Genomic DNA, 12,467 nt, shown 5'->3' with positions numbered 1-12,467 from the left:
GGTGAGGATTTTTTTTTCCAAATTCAATAATTCACTGGAAAACCACATCACTTTCTCTTCACCCTTCCTGTATAGAACTTTTGACCACAACTTTCCAACAAACTCGTGCATTTTTTTTTCTAAATTATGTTTCTCCAAACATGATCCTTGGACCACATGTTTCAAATACCTGGACACTTGTTGAAAATGAACATGCTTGGGTCCTTCCCAAACCTGTCACGTCATAATCTCAAGAGGTCTTGCAATTTTTAAAAGTCCGTCTAAGAAATTAGACATGTTATCAAGAGGGACCAGTCCCTGGAGAAGGGTGTCATGGTTGGTAAAGCAGAAGGTCAACGAAAGAGAGGAAGACCTTCAACAAGATGGATTGACATAGTGGCTACAACAATGGTCTCCAGCACAACAACGATTGTGAGGATGGCACAGGACCGAGCAGTGTTTCATTCTGTTGTCCATACATTTCCTATGAGTCAGAACCAACTTGAGGCACTTAACAACAACAACTAGGTAATTAGAAGGTGCACCGAAATTTCAGAAACCAAAGCTTTATATAATACAGTGCAAGTACAATTCTTCATATTTTAGACAAGTCCAATACCACATTGGTACTTTAAATTTAAATTTCAGTCTTTGTGTCTTTTTTCATGAAGGACCTCCACTGTACTGGTGCTTGAACTTCCATCTTCTCTTCGGATGCCAAGAGTTCTTTTTCTTCTGCCCACAACTACTTTCTCCTAGACACCCCTGAAGTTATCCTTTCCATTTATTTCTCCATTGAAGTTCATCATCTTTTTTTGTCCAGCTTTCAGGAGCTGAAGGCAAAGTTTAATGACTGAAAACAACTTACTGTTCTACTGCTCCCTAGAGCATGTTTTCTTTTGATTAAAACACATAAAGAAATAAGTATCGCTTTGGGTTGAACCAACAGTATCCCGACAGAAGGATTTCAAACATAGGGAAGCTTTCAGAACTATGAATTGCATGCCGTGGGGAAGAGATAATTTGCTTCAAGATAGCACCAGAGTCAATTTTAGATTCACAATACACAGCATCCTCCCGCCATACCACCTTGTCGTAGATCACAGATGGCCATTTATATAGAAAGATCTGGTAATAGTAATACTGCTGTATGATAAGACCTTCCTAGAAAAAAAAAAAAAAAGCTGCTGTCAACTCCCACTCATGGTGACCCCATCTGTGTCAGGGTAGAATTGTGCTCCATAGGGTTTTCAATGGCTGATTTTTTTGAAATAGATAGCCAGGCCTTTCTTCCAAGGTGCCCCTGGGTAGACCTGAACCCCCAGTCCTTCCTTTAGCAGCTGAGCACTTAGCTGTTTGCATCATCCAGAGACTTCAGATATTACTGAACTCTATCAAAATTCCAGGACTGGGTTTCCCCTGTGTCTGTACCTCCCTTTCACTTGGAACATCAATGCTAAGCCTCATTCCGTGGGGTAGAGTTTGTGAGCATGGACAGGCTGATGCATGTGGTTGCTGAATGCCACTCTGAGAACTTGCCACTGAACAGGCAGGCAGGGGAGGTGGCCTCAGATGCAACAATTCTCCATTTTTCCCTGATAAAGTGTATATTCCTCCATTCCATCTCCCTACCGAAGGGACAGAAAGAAATGAAAGCACCAAGCTGAGGAAAGTGGCTACTTTATTCAGCAGGAGATAACTAATAAATGGCTCAATGGGCAGCTCCTACCTGCTTTAAAAGACTCTCTTTTGATTTGGACCCCAGAAACCATCTGTGGGCTTTAAGGAGTGGAATGGTTCAGACATCCATTAGCAAAAAGCCAGTGAGTCTCTCTTAGAATCAGCTTTAGGGACTCGGGTGAGCTTTTCAGAAGCAGTTTTTTGGTTTTTTTTCTTTTTTGCCTCCTTTATGTGTTGTACTTTGCCTCCTTTATGTGTTGTACTATGTTTATAGTACATATGTTTATATGTTGTTTATGACTAAAAAATATCTCTCTCTGTACTAATGTCTCAGAGTTTTGCCAACAGGTTCGTGCTGATCCCCCCTACCCTGACACATAAACAGTCCACATCTATGTGTGTGTTTTCTCACCTTCCAAGAAGAGTGATCACCATTATATCTATTGACTATGGGTTTGCGTGGTTAACAATGAGTCCCCTTGAGCAGAAAAGTGAAGTGCTTCTCCGTGGCTTTGGCACATAAGATTATGCATAGCTGGAGGGTTTGCCATTGTTCTCAAAGATGGTAGACCCCATCTCAGTCTGTTCCCAATTGTCAACCCGATTGCTAGAATCTGGCACTAGAAGGTACCCGAAGGTGGTTAATTCAGAGGATGACTCAGGTGTGGTAGCCAGCCCCCAGGATGGTTCCCAATGACGCTTGCCTCCTCATATTCACACCTTGGTGTTGTCCTCTCCGACATTGTACCAGGGCTGGTAACCAATGCAGTGGTGATGATATGTCACTTCCAAGGTTAGGTTATTAAAAAGACTTTGGCTATCATCTTGGGTAACCTGAAAAGGACATCATATTCGGTAAAGTAGGGGCCAGCAAAAATAAGGGAAACCCTCGACGCGATGCAGTGACACAGCAGCCACAACACTGGATTCAAACGTGTCAACGACCATGAAGGTGGTGCGGGACCTGGCAGCATTTCACTCTGTTATACATAAGGTCGCCACGAGTGGAACAGACCCCTCTTCCCCTTGTCTCTTTAGATCTCAGTATTTTCAAAACTTTTACTTTAAAATTGCATTTAGCTAGATCAACATTTCTGGCTTGGTCTTGTTGCTAATTTATTTATTACTGAATCTTGTCATGTGTGAAATTCTTGTGAGGAAATCAAACTTATGGGACAGTGTCTAGCACCAGGAGGTGACCGATAAGAATTGCTGTTTAATGAGAATTAATTATGGGTATCGGAGGAGCTCTGGTGGCGCAACAAATAAACACTTGGCTATTAACTGAAAGATTGGTAGTTCAATCCCAACAGGTACTCCACAGTAGAAAGATGTGGCAGTCTGCTTCTGTAACGTTTACAGCTTTGCAAACCCTATAGAGCAGTTCTACTTTGTCCTATAGGATCACTGAGTCAAAATTGACTTGATAGCAACAGGTTAATTTTGGGTATTATGGCCATTTTGTTTGGAAACCCAACCAAAGCCTACCTCACAGCCCTCACAGAGCCACTCGGGGGAAAAAAGAGATTACCTGGCAAGTCTAGGTCAACAGGAATGTGTGGGGCCACAGCGCAGAAGCAGTCTGTTACATGTGGTAATACTAGCCTGGTTGAGCGACTTATATCCCAGGTCTGGATAGGAGACTTGGTAATGAAGGGGACAAGAAGAATCAGTGTACAGGCAGGCCTATAATCATTCAGAGGGAACAGAAATGGGTCTGGAGGAGGGTAGGTAGGAATAGGTGGTGTAGAATGCAGGGTATGAAAGAACATATAAAGATGAATGATCATTTGTAATCCTCATATTCTGCTGGTGGGAATGTAAAGTGGTGAAGCTATTCTGGAAAACAGTTGGGCAGTTCCTCAAATGATTAAACTATGTGACCCAGCAATTGCATTCCTAAAGACCTACCCATGAGCAATGGAAACATGCATTCACACAGAAACTTATACATACATGCTCATAGCAGCAGTTTCATAATTGCCAAAAGATAGAAACAACCCAAATGTCAAAGGGATAAATAAAAAGTGGTATTTTCATACAGTGGGACATTATTTGGCCATAAAAAGAAATGAAGTACTGATATATGCTACTGTGTGAATGAACCTTGAAAACATTATGCTAAGCAAAAGACGTAAATCACAAAAGACCATACACTATATGATTCCATCCATATGAAAGTTTAGAATAGGGAAATTCATAGAGTCAGAAGGTAGATTAGTGATTGCTTAAGGCTGGGGGCATAAAGACTGGGGGATAGTGGTGTGATAGCTTAAATGTATGGGTTTTCTTCTCCAGGCAGTGAACATGTTCTAAAATTCACTGTGGTAATTGTCACACGAATCTATGAATATACCAGAAGTCCTTGAATTATATACATTTTAAATGGGTGAACTGTTTAGTATGTGAATTATACCTCAATTAAAAAAAAAAACCTCAATAAAGCTGTTAAAAATATGAATAATCGTAGCTGTACTTCCATCCAGAATACTCCTTAGAAGCGAGGATGGCGAGACTTTTTTTCATGTACTTTGGACATGTTATCAGAAGGGACCATTCCTGGAGAAGGACATCATGCTTGGTAAAGTAGCAAAAACAAAAACCCATTGCCATCAAGTTGATTCAATTCTGACTCATAGCCATGTTATAGAGTTAGCGGAGAACAGCCTCGGTACTTGTCTTCGGTGTAGGAAAGAATTCAAACAGTGAGACAAAGAGTGTCAAGCAAGCAAGGGGTTATATTAGTTAACAGAGGGTTAATAGCGAAAGTACACTTGACCAGAGAGCGCCAAGCGAGCTGCTCAGAGGGAGAGTCTTAGAGCCCCCGATAGTCGTTTTCTTCGGGTTTTATACGCTTTTTCTCTTCTCTCTCTCTGTTAACATTTAACAACCAAGTCAGGGACCTTATCAAGTTAGGGACCCCATAGGGACCATTTCCTTGGCTTAATGTTTAACTACGTAGGGACCATCTTATTGAGGAATGTCACCACCCCCGTCTCTTCCTCTTCCCCAGTGTAAGCTCTCTCCCTCCCCCTTACAATTGGACAGAGTGGTACTTCCCTGTGGGGTTTCCAAGGGGCAGCTGGCGGATTCGAACTACTGACCTTTCAGTTAGCAGCCAAGCTCTTGGCCACTGCACCCCCAGGGCTAGTAGAGCGTCAGTGAAAAAAAGGAAGACCCTCAAAGAGATGGATTGACACAGTGGCTGCAACAATGAGCTCAAACATAGCAACAATAGTGGGGATTGTGCAGGACCAGCCAACATTTTGTTCTATTGTCCATTGCGTCGCTGTGAATCGGAAGCTACTTGACATCACCTAACAACAACCACAGCACCTGTACTTCTCTCTGAACCCTCATTGCTCGATCCTCTCACATCTTTCTAGGTTCCATTTTGGAAATAACTTTGAGCACGCAGGACATCAAACGTGTCTCTTTATGTTCCCCTGGACCACTACCCCCCAGACCCTACATCTACTCAACGGAAAGTAGTCGCTTCTGACAAACACCAGGCCCTGACCTTAGAACAGACACTCTCTTTGCCTGCTTTAGTAGGTTCCTGTCAGCAACGACAAAGGTAATGATGAGATGTTAGCATTATGACAAATCAGACTAAAACGCTGTTGGTCCCTGGGGTTCAACTCCAGCCTCTTCCCTTAAACGGGGCTGGAGATTATTAAGTTTGAAGTTTTGCCACCATATGAAAGAAAAGACACCATGATTTCCTGTGAGCAGAACTGTTTCAGGCTCCCCTGCCTGGGAAGTCTACTTTACAAAGGACCTGAAGGTCAGGCGTCTCTTTAATGGGCTCTCTGCCCTAGACTAAACGTTCTCTAAATAATTAGACATTGAAGCCTTGGAAATTATAAAGCCACCGTCTTCCATGGGTAAAGGACTAATGAGTAGAACTTGGTCTTGCTGATCATTAAATCCCTGGGTCTGAAATGTCCCCGTAGTGGGAGGGAGTCCTGAATTCTTGTCTAATATTGATATTTACCGTCGTTTGTTTTCCGGAGAGCAGATGTCTTGCTCTGTGAACAGAAGGCAGACTTCTAATTTCACATTCCCACCCTGAAATGATTGAAGCACTAGGGCTTTTTCTTATAAACAGTGTTACCTTAAAAAAAAAAAAAAGAAAATCAAAGGACTGAGTAATGTTCAAGTTGAGTTTAAAAGCATGGATGTTGTTGATGCTGGTGGCAACAATGGGATTAGCTGGCTCTGAGGGTCATAGGCTGCACCTCATGAATATTAATGCAGCATTGAACACAGGCTGTCACACCAGGGAGGGGAACTTAGCTGATGAGTCCCCAGCCCCCAGAGTTAGACCCCAGAAGCCCAGGCCAGGTCAGCCCCCCAACCTTCTGGTTCCAAGCCTTAATTGCCGTGCCTCTTGAGGCAGGTAATAAAGGCTGAGTCTCTTTTCCTCCTTCCTTCCCCAGAGTTTTTATGACGATCAATAAGATCAATATCTGAATTGTGCTTCCAGCCTCCTGAGAAAAGGCCCAAGATTAATATTAGTGATTGTTATTTTAAAGACCTGTCTCCCAACCATGTTTGACGGCCCAGCCTAATGGAGATACTTTCAGAATGAAAAGCCAACCTCTGTGAAAAGTGAGTTAAAATCAATTTTGGTTAAAAATAAACCTGACAATTTAGTATGTCTTTTAAAGTAATTGAAGACATCCTGAGAAGGCCAAAAAGGGGACAAAAAAGTTTTTCTGCCCAAAAGTTACACCCTGACGATAGCCACCAGTTCCCAATGTGATTAGAAACCAGGCAAGAAGAGGCTTCTTTGCCTCCTTCTCCAGCTACAGGCTCTGTAATCCAGAAAAGCAGCTAATTTCTCTGTGGTCCAATACTCCTGTCTACTAAGTGGTATTATAAATTCTGACTCACCGAGAGAGGGGAGGGGTGGTTTATTCTGAGATCCAAATGCTATGATAGCAATACTTTACCTCCCATTCACAGAGAACTTTACTGTCGTCGAGGTCCTGGGTAGTGCAAAAGGCTTGCGCTCGACTACTAAGCTAGAGGTTGGTGGTTCAAACCCACCCAGGGGTGCTGTGGGAGAAAGGCCTGGTGATCAGCTTCCATAAAGATGACAGCCAAGAGAAACCCTATGATGCAATTCTCCTCTGTAACACATGGGATCACCATGATTTGGAATCAACTCGATGGCAATTGGTTTTGTTTTGTTTCACTGCTGTCAATATATCCTCACATGATCTCGGCCAAAACACTTTACAATAATTAGGGAAAGTGATGGCCTCCCTATTTTAGGGAGGAAAAACAAGACCCAGATCATATAAGTATTTGTCAATGCCCTGTATAGAAGGCAGAGGAAACACTAGAAGCCTGGCCTCCAGCCCTCCAGGCCTTGCCACAGACACCAAATGCCACGTGGTAAAACCTGCAGCCAGGCCAGCCTCAGGGATTCTGATCACAAGCTCATGGACCATCCAGTTGAGATCACCAAGCCTTTCCCATGTGCAGGCACGGCTGACTTCTCATTGCTTCCTTCTCTCTTGTTGTCACTCCACTGATAATCCTGTCTCCCAGCCGGAGAAGTCTGTTGACACAAACGAGTCTTCGCCTGAAGGGACCGCCTGATACCCTCCAGCACGCTAAACAGATTGGAGGCAGGCAGCTTGGGAAAGCCTGATACTCTCCAGCACGCTAACTAGATTGGAGCCAGGCAGTTTGGGTACATTAATTTTTGTGACCTGACTCATTTCAGAGCTTCAAGTGCTGACAACGAATGCGCATCACAGTGGCTGAGAGTTTTTATCACAACAGATCATCCCACCTCAGAACGAGTCCCACCCCAGTGGGATGCCCAGATCAGGGGTGCACTGGGTGTAATTAGAGCAAGCATCATCTTGGGCTTCCATAGACACAGGGGACGAACTCCCCTAGACAGCCTGCGTTGCCCACAGCACACCAGCTGAGCTGTGTTCTAGCTCCTGAGATATTGCTTATTATTAATCTCATTATTTTCCACACAATAAAACAAATCGGACCATTGATCTACCATGAATGAATATTATTACACGCTTTGGTAGGGCCACAAAGGCAAATCGGGCTCACCATGGAGATGATCCGGCTCCTCATTTCATATTAAAACGTCTAGAAGCTTCCCAAGAGACCATGTCAAATGTAAAATTTATCCACTGTGGTACATTTGCTAATGCGGTCAGAGCCCCCATCTTCTCTTCCAGGCTTAATGCAGAAATCCACTGAACCTGGACAGACAAGCAGAAATGAGGCATTTATTCAGTGCCATTTCCTAAAAAAAAAAAAAATTTCCTAAGATACAGATATTTCACAGAAAAAAAAAAAATATATATATATATATAGGCATGCTTTCATATATACATGTATGTATGTCTGTGTGTATACATACACACATATGTGTGTATATATGTATATATGTGCATATGTATATTCAAATATTCTGAAGTAAACGTGTACTTAGCTCCTAACTGCATAAAACCAAAAAAAAAAAAAAACCTAGTGCCATCAAGTCGATTCCAACTCATAGCGACCCTACAGGACAGGGTAGAACTGCTCCACAGAGTTTCCAAGGAGTGTCTGGCGGATTTGAACTGCCAACCCTTTGGTTAGCAGCCATAGCACTTAACCACTATGCCACCAGGGTTTCCCCTAACAGCATAATACCTTCCAAATTCTTCATAATTTATTTCACAGGATTTTTGACAAAGACATTGTGATTAAAGTACAGACATTTTATATTGAAAGAACTTAAGACAATTCTACATCATATTGCTCAAATTTCTAGCAAATAATGTGAAATGAAAATTCTTAATTGAGAAATGAGTTACAAAGACCTAGTGTTGGTTCTGTTTTGGCATATCCTTAGAGGTATCTTTAGACTAATTTGGGAGTGGTTAAGCACACAGCTGCTAACCGAAACGTCAGTAGTTCAAAATCACCAGCTGCTCCAAGGGAGAAAGATGTGGCAATCTGCTTCCATAAAGAATTACAGCCTTGGAAACCCTATGGGGCAGTGCTACACTCTCCCATAGGGTCACCATGAGTGGGAATTCGACTCAAGGCAATGGGCTGGCTTGTTTTGGTTTGGGTGGTGGAAAGGGTTAACGTACTCGGATGCTAAGTGAAAGGTTGTTGGTTCAAGTATACCCAAAGCACCTTGGAAGAAAGGCTTGGTGATCTGCTCCTGAAAAATGAGCCACTGAAAGCCCTATGGAACAGAGCTTTACTCTCACACACATGGGGTCTCCACAGGTCAGAGTGCACTCAACAGTAACGGGGTGGACTGATTCTTAGGACTTTGCCCTCTCCTGAGACCATGGTTCGTGCCCCCTTAGGCAGTCCAGGCACTGCCATCTTGGAAGAGCAGAGCTGTGACACAGGGGACGCGTCTCTGAAAGGAGGACTCTCTCAGGGGCCAGGGCCCTGCCTCTCCTCCCGGAGCTATGCTCTGTTGTTGTTATTTTTCAATTCTTGTTATTTTTTATCCCTTGTCTGAACTGAAATGTGGGAACAGTTGTAATGCAGAAGGCTGTTCAGGATTGTATGGTATCTTAAAAGCAGTGTTTGTAAGTGAGTGGACGTTTATTTTAAACATGTAGCAGCTACACTGGTCTGCTGCAGGATTATGCCATCCATATAATGTGTGTGTGAGTATATGTGTGGTGTGTGTGTGTGAGTGTGGTGTGTGTGAGTATGTGTGTGCATTGTGTATGCATGTGAGTGTGTGTGGTGTGTGAAGTGTGTATGCATGTGACTGGGGTGTGTGAGTGTGTGTGTATACATATGAGTATATGTGTGGTGTGTGAGTGTGAGACTGATGTGTGTGGCTATGTGTGAGTGTATGGCGTGTGTGTATAAGTGTGTGGTGTGTGTGTGAGTATATGAGACTGTGTGCTGTGTGACTGTATGGTGTGTGTGTGTAATATGTACATGTGTGGTGTGTAAGAGTGTGTATAGTGTGTTTGGTGTGTGTCAGAGTTTGTGTGAGTGTGTGTGAGCATGATGTGTGTTTGTGTCTGTATGTGTGTGAATGAGTGTGTGTGTGTACACGAAATCAGAAAGCTGTCCATGCCTATTGTCTGAATGTCTCAGATGTGGCTGTGAGAAGAGAAAAATCCCTCCGTGTTCTCTCACTCTGTTTGCCATAATTTGGTGGGTTATAATGAAGGGCAGTAAGAAAGCCTGATGTGGGAACCAGAATCGAATAGTTCAGTTTAACAAACCCAAGAAGCTTCAAGGACGGGAAGGGTTTACCGCCAGTTTTATGGTCTCAAAGCAACACAGCATCTGATAACAGCGGAGTCATTTATGCTGTAATGGCAGCAGAAGGCACAGGAGAACTTTACAGAACGTGACCGTGCCCTTCACATACAGAGAGATCACTGGCGGTGGGTTATGTTACTCTGTTGAATTTTTAAGGATCCACTGTCCTCCGTGAATGAAGACAGTGAGCACTGGGATAATGCAAAGTGTGTGATACATAACAAGAGAAAATCAGTGACCCTGGCCTGGATGGTAATGGGGGCAGTGGTGCTTCAGTGGAGTTCCTGTATCCATGTGGGAGTCCCAGGTTCGATTTCTGGCCAATGCACCTCACGTGCAGACACCAGCGTCTGCTAGTGGAGGCTTGTGTGCTGCTCTGATGGTGAACAGATTTCCACAGAGCTTCCAGGCTAAAATGGACTAGGAAGAGAGGCCTGGTGATCTACTTCTGAAAATCAGCCACTGAAAACCCTACGGAACACAACTCTCTGATCCACAACCTATCATGGAGATGGTACAGGATGGGCAAAATTTTGTTCTGTTGTGTGTGAGGTCACTACGAGTCAGGGGCTGATTTAATGGCAGCTAAAAATTACAACACAGTAAGCCTAGAGGCTAAGTATTGGTTTCATATGGCTGCTGTAACAAGTTACCACAAATGTCGTGTTCTGGAGGGCAGAAGTCCCAAATGGGTCTTACTGGGCTAAAATCAAGATGTCAGCAGGGCTGCGTTCCTGTCTGTCTGTAGTAGGGAGAATCCATCCTGCTCTTTTCCAGCCTCTAGAGGCCTTTTGCATTCCTTGGCTTGTAGCCCTTGCTTCATCTTCAACATCAGCAATGATGAGTTGAGTCCTTCTCAAGTTACATCTCTCTGGCCTTCTGCTGCCTTTTCTGTCTCTGACCAGACCAGAAAACTTTCTCTGTTTAAAGGACTCGTGTGATTAGATTTAACCACCTAGGAAGTCCAGGATAATCTCCCCGTTTTAAGGGAACTTTATCACACCTGCAAAGCCCATTTTTGCCATGTTAGGTACCATGTTCACAGGTTTCAGGGATTAGGGCGTGGATGCCTTTGCATGGGGCCCATTTTTCCATTTTACTATAGGTGGGTGAGCAGAGAAGAATGTTGTTGTTGTTGTTAGGTGCCATCAAATCAGTTTCAACTCATAGCTACCTTATGTACAACAGAACAAAACACTGCCCGGTACTGCACCATCCTCACAATCTTTGTTATATTTGAGCCCCTTGTTGCAGCCACTGTGTTGATCCATCTCATTGAAAGTCTTCCTCTTTTTTGCTGGCCCTCTACTTTACCAAGCATGATGTGATAACATGCCCAAAGTACTTGAAACGTAGTCTCTCCATCCTTGCTTCTAACAAGCATTCTGATTTTACTTCTTCCAAGACAGATTGTTCTTTTGGCAGTCCATAGTATATTCAGTATTCTTCACCAACACTACAAATGTGTAATGTGATTTAGAAAAAAAAATTTAAAAAAAAATTCAACTATGGAACAAGATTACATTTAAGGATGTTTATTTGATGGGGGGGGGGATGAAAAGCTGAGTAAAAGGTACAAAGATGAGTAAGGTCTGATCCTTACCATGAAGGAGTTATATTCTAGTGAAGAAAATGGGTATAATAAGAGAATCGTATGATAGAAAATTCCAAAAGAAAGCTCGAGAGATCTTTTGGACCTTTATCTTGCTCCTTTACTAAAGTCTGCAAAATAGAATTCCTGCAGTGAAGTAGAACTCCCTGGCAATTTGGAGTTCAGTGATGATCCAGGCGGGGTCCTTCTGGGGCACAGGCAGAGAGGAGCCCACCCCAGCTGGGACTGTGGATGGTTTCCCCAGGAAGGTGTCTTTTGAACTGAATCTTGAATAATGAGTGTGGTTTCAACGAGAGTGAAAATGAGATTCCAGATGGCAAGAACAGTGTAAGCAAAGGCACTGAGGCATGGAAGCTCAGTGAACAACAAAAACGCCACGTGGGACTTTTCAAGACTGTATTTAGCCTTAGAATGAGGGCCAAGTATAATTTGCAGTGCTTACCCACGACCATGTAGCCTTGAAGATGGCTGTCCTCCATGGTTTTCTGCCTGCCTTTCAATTATTTCCTATTGCGTAACATAGACAATGTCAGACTGCACAAACTTATTTTCTATAACCAAATTCAGCATGTTTCCTCTTAAGATTGTTTATCAAGTGCTTTAAAAATTACTTTAGATAATAATAAATAAAATAGTAACCTATATATCACTGATGAAGCTTAAAAAAAGGTACTATGCGTACCTTTGAGTCTTTAGTTTGTGAACAGGCTGAAAAAGAATGAGTATGAAAAATGAATGAGGGCTACCTCTAAAACATGTGAAAGATGAGACTTTTATGTTTATTTAGGTAATTGTGAAAGGGCTTTGGGAAATCTACCACATAGCAGGTACATCTTCAAATTTGAAAATAAGTGAAGAAGAGGCATGGAGATATGGTCCCTGCAAGCCCCGGGCTGGTCCCCTACCCACCCCACAT

Source organism: Elephas maximus, chromosome 2, assembly GCF_024166365.1.
Source record: "Elephas maximus indicus isolate mEleMax1 chromosome 2, mEleMax1 primary haplotype, whole genome shotgun sequence".
Lineage (NCBI taxonomy): Eukaryota > Metazoa > Chordata > Mammalia > Proboscidea > Elephantidae > Elephas > Elephas maximus.
Note: the sequence above shows the minus strand (reverse complement) of the source record.